The sequence below is a fragment of the Martes martes genome (assembly GCF_963455335.1).
Source record: "Martes martes genome assembly, chromosome: 9".
NCBI lineage: Eukaryota > Metazoa > Chordata > Mammalia > Carnivora > Mustelidae > Martes > Martes martes.
In genome coordinates, this window is record NC_137896.1 from 133,949,751 (window position 1) to 133,966,117 (window position 16,367).

Here is a 16,367-nt window from a genome sequence, read left to right on the forward strand (position 1 = left end):
GAAGCAGGCTCCCTGTTGAGCAGGGAGCCCATCATGGGTCTTGATCCCAGGACCCTGAGATCATAACCTGAGCCAAACACATAAGCCTCTCTGACTAAGCCACCCACACGCCCCGTAATACTATTGCTGCAAGCAATAAACTTGTCCTTTCATCGAGTCAGACATAGCAAAGAGGAGAGGGGTACTGAGTGCTCAGTGCTGCTGGTATAGTTGCTCCAAAAAAGCTTTGGCATTAGTTCTGTACTTCTTCGTAGCCAGCTTAGAAAAAGAAAGCAGAACACCTAATTGCACATGGTATACAACACCAGAAGAAAGGAAACAGCCAATCTGAGTAGACAGAATTGTTTCACTGAGTAGGCAATAAATTCAAAAAGCCATTTTTCACTTTCAGCGTCATAGAGGTGACACTGAATGGCATAATGGGCTCCTGTCTGACAGTTTTTACCAATTAAGGTTGGTTTTTAAAATGACTGCTTGTTACAAGCAACCTTCGACTTAAGACAAAGCAGGGCCGTAATGTTAAAGTGAAACCATTTTGCTGTTTCCTATGTGTTTTCCTTCTTCTCTCATTTCTGATTTTTTACGTCCATTTTATTAACTTTATCCTCATTTGACCATGTCTTTTAGATAAATTTGCTTTATAACTTTTCAGGATCAGAGGGGAAAAAAAGTGATTTAGTGGCATAAAGGCATCCTGAGTAGAGCTGTGTGGATTCATGTCAGCAAGTGTAGACAAGAATGTGGTCTAGTATCTGGACCAAAGTAAAGTGATTACAGCTGTGAGCCCGGGGCCCTCTCTGTTGACCGCAGGTGTGGGGGCTGGGCTCCGGCAGCACCTGCAGGGTGGTCGGGGCAGAGGGAGCCGCGGAGGGCACCAAACTAGGCTGGGTTGGTTGTCAACATGGATGGTCATGTGTTCTAGGAATCACGTACTGTCCGGAGACTGGAGCATTAGCAAGAAACTCCAGTGGAGTTTGGAGTCATGCCCCAGTTGCTTGGGCCATGACTCCCTGGCATATTTATGCTTACACTTCCTTTTCAAGTCGTCATGCCCACTTCTAGTTCAGACCGGTGTTTGCTCTTGACCTACGGGATTTCAGGGTTTGTGACTTCTAGCTCTTTTAGGACATTCTAAAAAAAATTTCACTCTTATCCCAGAACTTCTGTCTTAACAGAACTTCGGAGACAGGGAGAAGCTCCTATTTATAGAACAGGTCCAGAACATGGTGTGAGAAGACAAACTGAGGAAAGGGGCCTTTGGTAACGTGGCCTCTGCCTGGTGGGGTTTGGGTCAGTGCAGGGCGGGAGTCCTGTCAGTGTTCAGGGAAGACATTTAGAAAGCGGTAAGAGGCCTCTGTTGCATTTTGAGTGAGGAAACGCTTCAGAAAACTCAACCAGATGAAAGAGCCGATGACTTGGATATTTGCAGGGCCTGGAGCAGACAGGTGGCCAGCAGCTCCAAAGGCTGCGCACGTTACAATATGCATTGACCAGAAAGCCCGAGGTCTTCTGCGACCAGAATCCAGTGCTCCACCAGAATCTGAGCCCTGGGGCTCAGCCCGCACATGGATCGCAGGAAGAGTTGGAGGCATCACACATCTGAGCAACTGTGCGTGTCTGCAGGAGGTCCGCCTGGCCCCGAATCACCTTGTGCCTGATGGGAAGGTAGGCAAAACCAGTTCTTGCTGTTATTTATTTGGTTGTGGTGGATGTAGAGTTTCGGGAGAACGTCTTAATGAGGACAGATTCTGGGAGAGCTGGTGAGAGATCACCTTTGACACAGTTTGCCTGGGAAGCAGTGTGAAGAGGGGTCCCGTTGGAAGATGCGTGACTGTTTCTCAAACGATACTTGCTGAAGTTGATGTTGTATTTCTAAATCGGAAGGTTTGTGAGCGAGTCGCAGGTATGGCGGTAACAGAAAATCTTTGCTGGCAAAGTTTGAACCTCGCTTACTCGCTGAGTGACTTTGATTGTGACCCCTCATGTCTTTGGACTTCTTTTCCTTCACCTCCTAAGTTGAGAGAGCTACAACCACGTGGCTGTATTGTTGAGAGGATTAGAAATGGTTCTTGCATAACAGGGTGGCTTCTGTACATAGGAGGTCCTCGGGGAGGAAGCGCAGGGTCTTTCCAATTATTGTTGAATCCAGCTCCTCATTTGGCACAGGAGGAAACAAGCCTGTGGAGGTAAATACTCTGCCCAACGTGGCTCAGCTCCCCCAGAGCAGAGCCAGAAATGTGCCCTTCCCCACCCTGCCACTCAGGGCACGGTTTTGGGGTTGGGGGACTGCCCCCTAAGAAAAATCACATATTTGGTCTAGAGTTCAAACTTGCAACTTACTCTCTTTTGTATATGAAGGAGATGATTCCTAGGTGGATGATGGAGAGCTAAGTAGCCTGAGAACAGGGGACTGGTCACCGAGATGAGACCTTTCAGCCCCATCCTGGATCTCCACAAGGGTCAGGGTTTGGAGGTTAATTTCCACCACCAATGGCCAATGAATTTAGTCAAATATGCCTCTGCAGCAAAGCCTCACAAAAATCCCTCAATGTTGGATTTGGGGAGTTTCTGGAATGGTGAATACATCCAGGTTCTGGGACGATTATGCACCCAGAGAGGACAGGGAGACCCTGCCTGCGCCCCATACCTTCTCCCATTTGGCTGCCCCAGAGTTGCATTTGTTACGACAGACTGGTTAACCTAAGTAACATGCTTTCCTGAGTTCTGCGACTTGTTCTAGCAAATTACTGAACTTGAGGAGGGGGTCCTGAGCACCACCAGATTTGTAGTTGGCCAGGCAGAAGTGTGAGTGGCCTGAGCCCCTCACTCTCGGCTGATGTCTGAAGTGGCCCCGTCTTGCGGGACAGAGTCCCTAACCTGTGAGGCCTGTGCTGACGCTGGGTTAGTGGCAAAATAGGATTGAAACATCAGACGTCCAGTTGGTGTCAAGACTAGGTTGGTATTGGGAGGAAAAAGCACACAGGTACCCACAATAGAATGGGTCCCACATTGTCCCAGGCAGGAGTCTTGGGAGTGAGATAGAGTCGGGGAAGGAGTGGGTCAAACCCGATGCCCGCCTGAAACGCTCTTGCGGCCCAGTCTTCATGGGGATGGGGTCAGAGTGTCGCCGAGCACTGACATTACATCGTTTAGAGCTTGGGACGACTACTTGCCCTTAAAGTTGGACAAGTTGATATGAAACATTTTAGTTTTAAAAAAATAAATCTAATTATTTATCTTAATAGCGAGGAAAAAAAAAACTCCAGATAATGTTGATTGAACAATTTCTTGCTGTCAAGCACAGTTCTAAGGCTTCCCATGAATGAATTCATGCTGGCCTCTGGCCACTGTGAGGCCAGAACTCTTAGGGGCTCATCTTACAGATGACGGTGCAGAAACTCAAAGAGATTACATGGTATGTGCAAACCACGAGGCCAGTGAAGGGGCAGTTGGCTTTGAGGGGGACAGACGGACTCCTATGCCTCTCTGCTCACCAGCAATGAAAGAACGTGCAAAATGGGGACAAAGGCAACTCTCACCTCTCGGTAAATGACACATGCCTGGACCAGCTGCTTTCACCTGGCTAGCAGGTGAAATGTGTGGTGTTGGAAAACAGACCGTATGCCCCCTGAGGACAATGTTGGCATATCCAGAGTAACCCAAGGGAGCAGTGCAGGGGTGCTAAGGGCCCACCATTGGTTAAGTGCAGTTAGAGGGCAAGGAGCCCGGGACCTAGTGATCTGATCTCAATAGTAATGTACATCGAAGCGCAGACAACTGGAAATGTAGCTGATTAGGTATCTGGGAGGAGCCGGACACAGAACTGTAGCGCCGTCCTCGTGGGAATCTTGTTTCAGGACACCAGATTGCCAGACTGACGGGACTCCAGTCATGGGTGCTTCTGCTGTGAGCTTTGCCCACCTGTACAGCCGGGCTGCTCCGCCTCATGGGAGGGAGGGAGGGAAGAAGGATCTGAGAGGACATAGCTGATGGCTTACGGTGGATGCCCTGGGCCTGCCCGTGAGAGCGGAGTGCATGCCCTGAGCAGAGGGCAACCTCCCTGGAAGGTGGAGTGGAGAGACGATGGGGTGGAAATGTGTGGGGTGACCACACATTTGGGCAGGCCTTCAGTACTGAAGCGGTGACTCTGGATAGGTTTGAATAAAGTAAGGATTTTGTGTGGCTGCAGTGAAGAGGGAGGAACAAAAGGCTGGTAGAACAAGATAGGAAGGAGCAGGGTGGGGGCGTGACATAGGGGAGGGTATAGAAGTCAGACTCTTTGAAATGCAATGGGAGGGGCGCCTGGGTGGCTCAGTGGGTTAAAGCCTTTGGCTCAGGTCATGATCCTAGGGTCCTGGGATTGAGCCCTACATCGGGCTCTCTGCTCAGCGGGGAACCTGCTTCTGCCTGCCTCTCTGCCTACTTGTGATCTCTGTCTGTCAAATAAATAAATAAAATCTTAAGGAAAAAAAAAAAAAGAAATGCAATGGGTGAGTTGAAGGCAAAGTGAGGGAAAACACTTTTGGGCTTTTAGAGGCGGTGGATGGAGAATCCGCTCATATTCAGTCCTGTAAAGACTTGAGATGGAAGGAATGGAGGACATGATCCCCATATCTGAGTGTCTGCACTAGGCTTCCCAAGTGCACGATGGGGGCCGTATCTCTTTCTGCACGTGAAGAAGATGCCGTATCCTTTTCTTTACGTCAGTGCAGTGGAGCGGGGCATGCAGGGGAGAATAAGACCACTGCAGGGCTGAAGTAACATGTCAATGAGAATAGCAGCCGAAGTCTAAAGAACCCCATTTCCACTGAGAAGTTACTAAGGTAAAGAGGAATTATTTTGATTTTGCAAATTCCTGCTCCTAACGATTATGTTACATGCTCTAAAAGACATAAGTTGGATACTTTATATATGTAATATGTTTTGTAAATGTAAGTTGTTATAAGAAATATAAGTTGGATGCAAAGGGACTTGAAGAACAGAGTGGGTCTCCTCCAGTTTTGCCATTAGACTTACAAGAAGATTAAACCAAATGTGCCGCGGAGGACCCATGCTCATGGGCATTTGGCGTGTTGCTGTACTAGCTGAAGGTTTTCCCAGGTTCAGGCTAGGAGAACTGTGTGTCATATGATTTTTACCTTCAGAGTTTTGGTTATTGGGCTGAAAGTTCATTTTGCAAGTAAATAGTATTATCTGTACCATGTCATTCCTGCTCAGGGCTTAAGACCAAATGAGGTTACAGTTACACAAATCGTCTTCGAGAGAGAACAAAAAAGATCTGTTTGCAATTACTTTATTCAGTTAAGGAGAATTTTCCTTAGCAACTAAATACAAAACATCCCAATTTTATGTAATCTGCAGATTTAACTACAGTCCACGAAAACTGCAATCAATTTTTAAAAACCCGATCATTGAGTAGATATGCAGAACAAGGCTGGTAACACAGGACATACGGTTTGGCGGTGTTGACGTCTGAACTCTTTGTAATTTTGCATTTGAAACCCTATCAGGTATTTTTGAGGCAGAAACTGAGTATAATTAACTTGCTATGGCTCTTCGTCGTTGCAATTAGAGTGGAATCAGATAAGCATGTCTGTTGGATGACAAAAAACGGGAGCGTTTACATATTAGAATCTCCTGGTTAAAGCCCCAGGAAGACAACTGTAGAGAAATGCACTGATCACTGAAGAGGCTTCTTTGGAAATAGTGGCCCCTTTTGGAGGATGAGAACACTAGAAATTACCCCGGAAGCTATGTTAGACATCATCAAAGTGACTTTTTTTTTTTTTTTAAGACTTTTTTTTTTCTGAGAGCAGTTTTAGGTTTATAACAAAATCGAGAGGAAGATGGAGATTTCGCATATACTCCCTGCCCCCCGATGCACATGATCTCTCCAGTACCAGCGTCGCCGAGCTGAGTGGGATGTTTATGGCAGTTGCTGATCCTGCACTGGGACATCGTAAGCACCCGGAGTCCATAGTTGACATTAGGGTTCACTCTTGGTGTTGTCTGTTCTGTGGGTTTGGACAAACGAATAATGACATGTATCCGCCATTGGGATGTCACGCGGGTGTTTTCACTGCCCTAAAAGTCCTCTGTGCTCTGTGCTTTGCCTTTACATTCCTTCCACTACCTAACCCCAGGTCACCACTGATCGTGACCTCTCTCTGCAGTTTGGTCTTTTCTAGAATGTCATGTAGTTAGAATCATTCAGGATGAAACCTCAGATTGGCTTCTTGCCCTTAGGACCATGCATTTAGGGTTCCTCCCTGTCTTCTCATGGCTTGTGGCCCGTCACATTTCAGTGCTGAAGACTATTCCATTGTCAATGTTCAAGGTGACTTTTTCATTTAACGTATGGGGAATTGTGCCCTCAAAGTTAGATGATTTCCCCAGATACACAGGAAGTTCGTGGGAGGGCCCGGCTGGGCCCAAGACCTTGCTCTCTCCAGCTTCTCTTTTTTCCTCAATCAAGAGAAAGCCTCTCACCGTTTGTTCTATAACACAGGTGTGTACACCTACAGGTTTTCCCTTTCTTTTCTTCTCAAGAGCTTCATAAGAAGCAAAGAAGTAGAAATGACAAATTTAGGTTCCCCCAGAAAAGCCTGTGTGGCCTGTCTGGGGGACAGGCCGGGCCCTTCTCTCTGGCTTCTCAGACAGCATTCCTGGAGCTTTGCAGACCCTCAAAGGAAGTCTGCGCCTTCCTGAGGAGGAACTGGCTGGTGCAGGCTCACATGCAGGGACACCCTCTCTCTGCGGCCCCTGGCCGAAGGCGGACCCTGCAGTGAGTGAGCTTGGGGTCTTCCCAGAGGTGGCCCCAATTTCAGAGGCAGAGGCTTAGAACTCTGGGAGGAAAAAACCATCTCAGCGCTGCCTGGGCTGGCAGGCTCCCCTGAGTCCTGGGCACCCCGTCAGGCCTGATTACTACAGCACCTGCCCCAGGAGGCTCCCAGTCTGGGGCCCTGCTGAGAGGCGAGACGCACCTGCTGTGCAGAACGTGCTCTGCAGAAACAGGGACTGCGCGCCCTGAGGCCCTCCGCAGTTTCCAGTCCTCCCTCCTCTTGGCTGATGCAGCCCCTGGAAAACAAGCCTTCTGTTCCCCAGCCTGAGACGGCATGTCTCCTGCAGACAGAGCCCAGGGAGGAAGAAGCTTGTCTGTAGGCTCCTGTTGCACGGCTTTTCCTTTCCTACCGCACGCACATCCCTCGTGCTCCCTGGAGCGGAGCTGGGGGGCTAGACAGCACTTGTGATAAAGGCTGGAGAACACATCTGAGCTGGAAGAGAACGGCAGCACGGTAGCTAGATCATCCTTTTTGTTCAAAGGTGATATCAGAGCAAAACAAGCTCCTGGTAAAATACTCAAGCAGCCCAAAGGGTTTAAGATGCAGGGCCCCAGATGCCCTCCAGCCCGTTCCGGGAGTCTGAGAGCACCGGGCTTCTGAGGCTGTGAGCCGTGAGTCGAGCTGAGGCTGGTTCCCAGATGTGCATGCCCAGGAGGAGCTTCCGTGTGCTGTGCTCGCCGGCATCTTGCCTGTTCCCTGAAAGTCTCCCTGCTCTCGGCTGTGTGCCGTTTTGCCTGTAACATGGGACTTAGGGACGTCATCATGGGGTAAGGTTTCCCCCTCAGACTCCCAGCCCAGAACCGTCCTGTTACCCTCATTGCAGTCTATTGAAACCTTACTAAAGGTGCTATCTTTGCTGTCTGCACTATGGGGCTAAGAAAACCAAGGCCTCAAGCGTAAATCGCCCCAGATCATATGGCCGTATTGCGAGGACGAAGTGAAGCTGTGTGTCTCCCCGGCCCCACCCCATGGCGGGTTCCTTTCGAGCGGGAATCATGGCTCCGTTCTTTTTCCCTCAGAGCACATAGTACCCGGCACATGGCAAGTGTTCCTAACCCCCAGGGACTGGAGGGATGCATTTCTAATGAGAAATGATCTATGTTATTCATGTACTTTGTTACACGTTGTTAGAAATGACTCCTTACTTAAATTATCTGAGTGTTCCCCTGCCCTGGTATTCGGCTGCTCCAGGAAGGAAAACAGGCCTTGTAGACTTGTGACCTCTGCATTGGTTCTGTTGTTTGCAGATGAATGGGGGTTGGGATGTGAGAAAGGGGCACCATTTCCCCCCTGGAGGAAATCACTAGGTAATGATTTTCCGAATCCTGTGCCAAAAAAACAGACAACAACAAACTATGGGACTTATAGTCCCAAAGGAGCAGAAGATTCCAGAAGGGGAAAAAATACTTTTCAAATTCTCTGGCATAGGAAAACTGGCTGCATGTTTTGAATTTATGTAGAGGTCAAAAATACCGAAATTCTCTACCTTCCATCCTCCAGCCCCTCAGAGTCCCTCGTCAACCTGTTCATTCCAAATGCACAGCCAGCATGTGCCAAGGCAAATATGAGCTCTGGATCAGCCCTGAACTGGCGGGCCCTCCTTCGGCCAGTGTTGATAAGGTTATACAGCTGTGCTCTCCCAGCGCAGTGGGCACTGTGGTGAGTGAAGCCCGGAGTTGGTATTTAGACAAATTGAGCCATGTTTTCTGCACTTTCTGTGCCATATGCCCCTGTGAGAGTGGGGTAATGAATGCATGTGCAGAGCAGAACTAGGATGGCCACAAAAATATTATTTCCAAACCAGCAAAACCGCAAACACACGAAAGGCAAACATTTCTACAGTAAATGTATGCCCCCCCCAGCTAAACTATAATAAGAATAGCCATCATTCTCAGTATCACAGGGATTCCTCATTTGTTCTGCATTACTAGAAACAAGGAGTTCTTGTGAAGTAATTTTTCACATAAATGTGACTTTCCATTCCAAATATCATGATGATCTTTTAAAGTAACGTATCGTCATCTCTGTCTCGCTCTCAGAAGGGATAAAGCTAATGGGGTTTACTGACTGTACTGAAGTGAGCAGTGCTCCCCTAAATTTGTGTCGGCCCAGAACCCGCAGTGTGAGTCTTTTAGTCCACTTGGGCTGCCATCACAAATTACCACAGACTGAGTGGAGTAAAGTAGAAATTTATTTTCTTTTGGTTCTGGAGGCTGAAGCCCAAGATCAAGGTGCCAGCCTGGTCGGGCTCTGTGGGCGCTCTGCTCCTGGCTTGTGGATATCCCCTTCCTCAATGTGTCTTCATGTGGTGCAAAGAGAGAGCGAGTTCTCGTATCCCATCCTCTTCTCTTAAGGACTTGGGTCCTGTCAGATTAGGACCCTATTCTTAAGACCGAATTTAACTTTAATTACTTTCTAAAGGCCTGATCTCCAAATATAGTCAGTCATGCAGGTGGTTTTGGCTTCAAAATTTGAATTTTGGGAGGACGTATTTTAGTTCATAGCAATGATCTTATTTGGAATTGGTGTCTTTGCACCAATTTTAACTTTTAACTAATTACATCTAGTCAAAATGAGGTCGTCCTGGATTAGAGTGGGCTTTATCTAATGACTGGTATCCTTATAAGAAGTGAAAACATAGAGAGAAGAGAATGTCACATGGAGATGGAGTCAAAGATAGAAAGGATGGCCCTATAAGCTAGGGGACACCAGGATTCTGGCAGCCATCAGATGGTAGAAGAGGCATGGAACACCCTCTCCCTTTGGGTTCCCAAGAAGGAACCAACTCTGCCTACACGCTGATTTCAGACTTCTGGCCACCAGGACTGTGAAAGGATAGATTTCCATTGTTCAAAGCCACCCATTTTGTGGTAACTTATTGTGGTGGCCCTGGGGAACTAGCACGGTGACTACATCACCACTGTGGTGCCCTACTGATCAACATGGCGGCCTGTTCAACATGGCGACCTAGTATAGGGTGTTTGCCGGGCACTTTCTATGCTGTCACATAGTAGACACCCACAAGTAGGTGTTACTGAAGAAGACAGGGTCTTACTCTCAGTTTCCATCGTCCACACTGCTCTACGCATAGAAGGCCACTCACCGAGCATGGAGTGGCTGGTAGAGTAAGTGGGCAGGACGCGGAGCAGCTCCTGCACACGGTACGGATTCGCTTTCATTTCATAGAGTCAAGTTGCTGGTATTCTTTCTCCTCATTCCCTCCCTTCCTTCCCAATGAGACACTGTTTATTTTTTTGAGCCCTTTAGGGATTTATAATGCATTTTTGCATTATCGCATTAGATCTCCATAATGTCCTTGCACAGGAAGACAGGTAGGGCTGTTACCCTCATTTTAGAGATGAGAAAACTGAGCTTCAAGAACGTCATTCTCTGATGAAGGTCACTTGGCTCATTATGACATTGCTGAGAGGGGCCTTAGACACCATGCTCATTTTTTAAAGCTGCCCTCACAGGAGTGTTCTGTGAGGAATCGGAGGAGATGGGCTCTGGTTGTGGCTGCACCAGACTTATCTGGGGAGGCTGGAGCTCCGACTTCATGTTGGATGGCATACCCCACTGGTATTAATGTGTCAGTATATTCAAAACTCATTCGTGCCTCTAAGAAACGGTGAGTGAGTCTACATTGTGTGCTAACTGCCGCCTTAGGCACTGGGACTCTAACTGGGAGAAGGACACAGAGTCTGCTCTCGCGGTGGCACTTCTGGATCATGAGGAGGACGAGCAGTTATTGAGACGTAAGAGGAAGGAACACCGCGCCCGTGGATGCTCCCAGCACAGACTTTGAACCAAGCCTGAAGAGGCGGAGGGAAGGCCTCCCAGAGAAGCCCCTAGTCCAGAGCCGGGAAGACGAAGAGCAGCTGGCTCGGCGGCAGCGGGATGCCGGTGCGGCCGGAGCGGCCGGAGGTGCGTGCTGCTCAAAACGAAGGAAGGAGGGAGAGAAGGAAGGAAGGCTGTGTGGCTAGAAGTTTGACTTTGAACCTGGGCTGGGAGTGTAGTGAGAGGGGACGCCTATTAGGAAGCAGGGGCCAAAGTCAGGAACAGCCTGGGGCCCTCTTCGTGGATCCTCAGGTGCCGTGGCAGGAGGGGAGGCCGTCGAAGGGTTTCCTGCAGGGGCGTCACGGTCAGATGCCTCTGAGAAGCCTCGTTCTAATCCCCGGTGGCATCTGGATTGTGCTGGAATAGAGGCAGAGCCCAGTCGGTTGGCTGCACAGGGATTCCAGCGGCCTGGCCGGGGTAAGACCTGTGCAGGAAGCAGGCAGCGCAGGGCTGCTGTTTGGATAAAGGCTGGGAGGAGGGAGGAGGGAGCGTCAAGGACGATTTCTTTTTCAGGCGGAGGAAGCAACACAGAGACACATTTTTCAATAAATTATGTTTTAGTAACCACAGGAGCAAAGTGAAGAGGAATTAGTGGCGAAGTGAGAATTCGATTCTGCTGGGTTTTCATGAAGCCGAGAGTTTATATTTGAATCCTGTTTCCCCTGTTCATTTCTTTACTTGTCTCGTCCACGCAGCCGCATTTCTGATGGTTCCATGGGGACGTTTCTTTGGGGGATTTTATTTGGAATTACCATTAAAGTAGCTCCCTTACATGTAGTAATTGTTTATATATTTCTATTAAGTGAATTTTCACAGGTGTGTGTGCGTGCCAGCGGCTGATTTGAACACCATCTGAACTGAGGAACGTATTGAAGACAGGCAGGATCGTGGGCAAGAATTTCCTGGGAAAAGGAGAGTCTTCCTGGGGAGGGATCTGAATGTCTTCTGGGACTTCCTGAAAATATTCACTAGAAAACACACTAGGGGGAAAAAAAACCCGACAACAAGAAAGACTTGAGCATCTGTGTGCAAGAGGGGCAGTGCGCTCAGGTCACGGGACAAAGACACGGGGCTTGCAGGGGAAAGGCTTTGGTTTGAGCTTCCTTCCATCATGGTCCCATCTTGTCCAAGCCATGAAATGTCTCTGAACTCTGTTCGTATGGCCGTAAAATAGAGATAATGACATTAGTATTACACTTTTTAAGTTGTGTATAATCTGGTGCCGAGCACATTCAGTGCCACAAAATACTAACTCCTAATATGATGACTTCCCTACATATCTAGATGCCGGTACCATCTTCTCTCTGCGACAGTGGGACCCCTTGTGTAATGACTTACTGCATGCCTCCTAGCATTCACAAAGTAAACAAAGCAGAGCTCTTCCGTAGGGGTGGAAACTTCCCCTACTTAACCCAAGCCAAAAAAATAGATTTATTTTGGAAAGTTCCTTTAAAAATTCATCAGGCTATTGTTTCTGGGGTTGGAGTTTGATTTGGTTTGAATTATGGCAGTACAAAATAAATACTGTAAATAAATAACAGAGATACCCTTTAATTTTGGAGCCGAGGAATCTAAGTACGCTCTGTGCTAGATTTATAAACAGGCAGCCAGTTTCCAGATAGAGTTACTGAAAACCAGGGCTCTTGTAATTGCCCCTGCGTGAAGCCCAGGCTGGGCAGGAGGAGACATGCAGTCAGAACCTGGCTGATCCGTGGTCAAAGCTCGAGCCATTCCAAGTCTTCAAGTCCAAGTGTCACGGCGCCTTTTCAGGAATCTTAAAAATCCCCCATCAACCTCATCGGTCAGGGCCTTAGCAATTGTCAGATATGGACCCCTTGGAGATACGGTTAAGCTTCCACTGTGAATTACTGGCAGAGCCTGGAGTGCTGACGTTTGCTCATATAGCACTCTGCATTTACGCACAGTTCTCATTTACAAGATCTCCCGTGAACTTCAGGGAGGTGGAATTACCTGCCCGTATGATTATAGGCTCTCACTGCAGAAGACATGTGGGAAGCACCCTCATATATTCCCTTGGTTCATCTGCTTGAAATTGTTCCCATTCTATGGACAAGAGAATAGAGGAACACAATGTGGAAGTGATTTGCCTGCATCGCATGCTGGGCTGTGACACCAGGATGAGATTTGAAAATGTCTCTCTAATTGCAAACCAGTCATTATTTCATTATAACATTATAGTAAATTGCAAATAGAATAAGTTGTCGTTTGTTTACTTATTTCCATTTTCCCTCGTCTTTGGGGAAAAAGAAAAGAAGAACGAAGGAGAAGAAAGAGGAGAACAAAACATGGAAACATGGAAAAACGTGGAAAATCTATGATAATTCATTGAGGAAGAAAATCGCCATATGGCCAAGAGGAGAGGGTAAATCTAACATCCCAGTGGTGGCTTTTTCTACTCTGTTTCTGGAAGACAATTTGCTTTCATTTCTGAACTGGCTACTTTGAGGATTTGCAACCCCCTCTCTTGGAATGACCCATTTACCCCCTCGGGAAGGGAAAGAGTAGGGACTAGAGGTAGTGCTGGGCGTCCGAGCTGGGATGAAGACCAGCATCCAGTGTCCTTTGATTTCTTCCACCAGCGTACAGGTAGGTGGTGGGGACAGTGGGTGATGAAGTGACTCCCGGCCCTGGGAGTGAGACACTTGAGATGATTGCTCAGTCCAAAGCTCCTGGGGCTGCCTGGCACCAGGCCCAGCTTAACAACACATGGCGTTGTGCAAAGCTGATGGGTCCCTTGCACGAGACTGAGGCTGAAGGTGGGAGGTCCCAGCTGTGCTTCAGGAGAGCCCAAGGGCAAGGCTGGCTCTGGGTAGCACAGAATCCAGCTGATAGGTGTCTGGACAAGATCCAGACCAAGGTAGCAAGGGAGGGTGATTTCCTTTGCCCGGAGGGTCTGCAATCACCAGACTCTTGTGTGTGAAGCTGGTTCTTTAAAGTGATGTGCACGTATGAAAGCACAGTGAGCTGTAGTATGGAAGGAAACATCTTGTTTACAAATGTCAGGCCGTAATTAGCATATTTTAAAGAGAGGGACCACAACTGCTGGCTTTTGTTAGTTGAAAACCTCAGCGCTTTCTTGTGGTTCTGCTTGAAGAGGCCGGGTAGACATGGAGGCTCGGAACCCAGTTCATAAATAGTTGATTTCATATTTTAAAATCTTGCACTAAAACTGTCACCCCCTCTCATGGATCACAGATGGTGAAGAACTAATTTGTTACTGTTTGATAACTGCTTTTATGTATCAAAGCTCTTATTTACTGCTCTGTGGGGGAAATGACAGACTAGGAGCGATTGTGTGTTTCTCTCCCGTTTCTCTTCAACCGCACAGCTTCTTGGTTTCTCCTTAGCGTGTTTCTTATTTGAAATACAAAATTGTGAATCTTTTGCATATGCTGGCTTGATCGAACCCACTTTTGGAGGGGATTTGAAGATGCCTTTCTGAGCACAGACCCGAGGCCTCCTTTCTTGATCATTTTTTGTGTCCCAGTGCTGCATAATAACGTGCAGACCGGCAGAGCGGTCTCCACTCCCCTCTCAAGTCACATAATGTTTCTAATTAGAGATGCAAATTGGGGCTTTGCTTTTGAAAACTGTCAGGGAAATGTATGAAAGTACAAGAACAGTTATGAGGTGGATCCTGATCAGATGCTCCTAGTACCCAAGCAAGCCCTTTTTTTCATAACTACTTGTTTCGTCCATTTGTTCGTTCAGTCATTCATTTCATATTTAATTCACTTTTTCATTCAGCCAGTTGAATTATTTCTGTTGTGGTCCGACCTTCTGGCTAGGGCCGAGTTCAGCTGTAGGTGGGCACAGCGGGGGCTGATGGTGTGTGCTCGGCACCACCCTAACCCCTGCCTGACCCAGGAGTGCCCTGAGCGTAACACAGATTGTCTAGAAGAAAAGTCCGCAATTGATTAGTTCAGGTTGGCAAACTGTAGCACATGAGCAAAGAATGATTCGTATATTTTCAAAATGTTGGCGAAAAAACAAAAGATTTTCTTGTGCAAATTGTATGAAATTCAGTTCTCAGTTTTGGTGGAAGTTTGTGACGTCTACTTGCTGACAGACCAGTCTGGGCCACTTTCTCACCACAGTGGCACAGCTGAGTTGTGATAGCCTCTGTGACCCACAAAGCTTGAAATGTGTATTACCTGGCTTTTTCAGAGGAAGTATACCAACGCCTGAGCTAGTTCATTCCCTGATTTCTTTGACCCCATAGGAAAGAGCTCAAATCACACCCATGGTTGTGATTCAGACACGTGTAAGCCGTTCTGATGAAATGTGTGTGTGTATGCGTGCATGTGTACACCTGGGTTGGGGGCAGGGGGTGTGGAATGCCAGAAGTAGTGTTGGTATGATAGGTTTTAATCAATAGTAGAGCCTTTGTAAGGGGAAAAAAATGAAAGAAGAGGGAAAAAGCAGAGATTTATGAGTCTGAGGTAATCCTTGAACTCAAATTAACCCATCCTCCCCACCCTACTTCTCCCAAATACGGGAAGAAGTGCAAGCATTAGAACTGAAGTAATCGTATCCTGGAATTTGCAGCTCTTCCACTATAAGACCCAGACGCTCAACCTCCATCCATTAAAAGAAGGTCTTTCCTAATGACAGATAGAGAGCCGAGTCTCTGGGCCCAGGGGGCATAGAGAGGAGGGGAACCGTGAGCCGCGTAGGAGCCTGGTGGGGGACAGGTGGCCGCAGCGTGGATAAAAGTGACCGCCAGCGTCTATTAATCAGAAAAGTTAGGGGCCACATCTTGAAGTTGCGTTACCTACACCAAGGACGGCAGGCTGATCGATTCAGGGCAGAGTCGAGCTTTATGTTCATTCTTCAGACAGTTGCTGTTTCCAAGGCTACAGGTGTCAGGGATAATAGGAGGTGGCTGTTCCAAGGAGGCACCCATGGCATATTCCTTACTCTAAATGCAAAAGAAAAAAAAAGAAGAAGAAAAATACAACCCAATAAATAAGCACAGAGAAAGGGCCCTGCGTGCCGTTTAGCCTCATCCTTTGTCGCTCTCCTTCCATTCACTGAGCACCATCGTCCTGCCCAAAGTTGCCTCCGGCCTCAGGACCTTTGCAGATTCTGCTCTCTTTTTGTACACAGATATTCTTTCTCTACACCAATTACATCTGTTCTTTTTCTTCTGATTTTATATTAAACGTAACTTCATCTGAGAAGACTTCACAACTCTTCAGACTAAAGTCTTTGTCTTTTGTGTTTTCATTAACTTCATTTTTTCTTCTTTTCTCTGATAATAGCACTTATTGAAGTTTGCAGTTATATTTGTATTAATGTTATGATTTATTTAATATTCTCATACTAGCTCTAAGCTCCCTGAAAGCAAAAACAATGACTGTTGTTTCTGTCATCATATCCCAGGTGCTCGGGAGAGGGCTCATGTGCAGTAGTGAATTCCATTTTCTGAATGAATGAAACCTGCCTACCCTCTGAGCCTTTCTGTGTTTTAGGCACCGTGCTAAATGCTGTCCACATCATACTACATGCAGTGCTCCCCTGTAAAGAATTAATCTCATTTTATAGATGGAGAAGACAAGGATGCTTTTGAGGATTTGGCAGAGTTCTGACAGATAGACCCCATTTCTATCTGACTCCAAATCTCCCACGACTATTTCACAGATAAGGGAATTGTGTGTAACGCAT

The 16,367-nt window shown here is 47.4% G+C and overlaps 1 long non-coding RNA gene across 1 annotated transcript in view; it reads right to left on the reverse strand.

Moving 5' to 3' along the window:
- Positions 1-9,022: 9,022 nt before the first annotated feature.
- Positions 9,023-16,367, reverse strand: part of LOC308349933 — a 32,170-nt gene continuing 24,825 nt past the window's right edge. The window contains exons 3-4 of the long non-coding RNA XR_013967497.1: positions 15,479-15,621; positions 9,023-11,830 (exon numbers count right to left, since the gene is read on the reverse strand). This is a non-coding gene — a long non-coding RNA (uncharacterized lncRNA). The remainder of the gene's footprint in view (positions 11,831-15,478; positions 15,622-16,367) is intronic.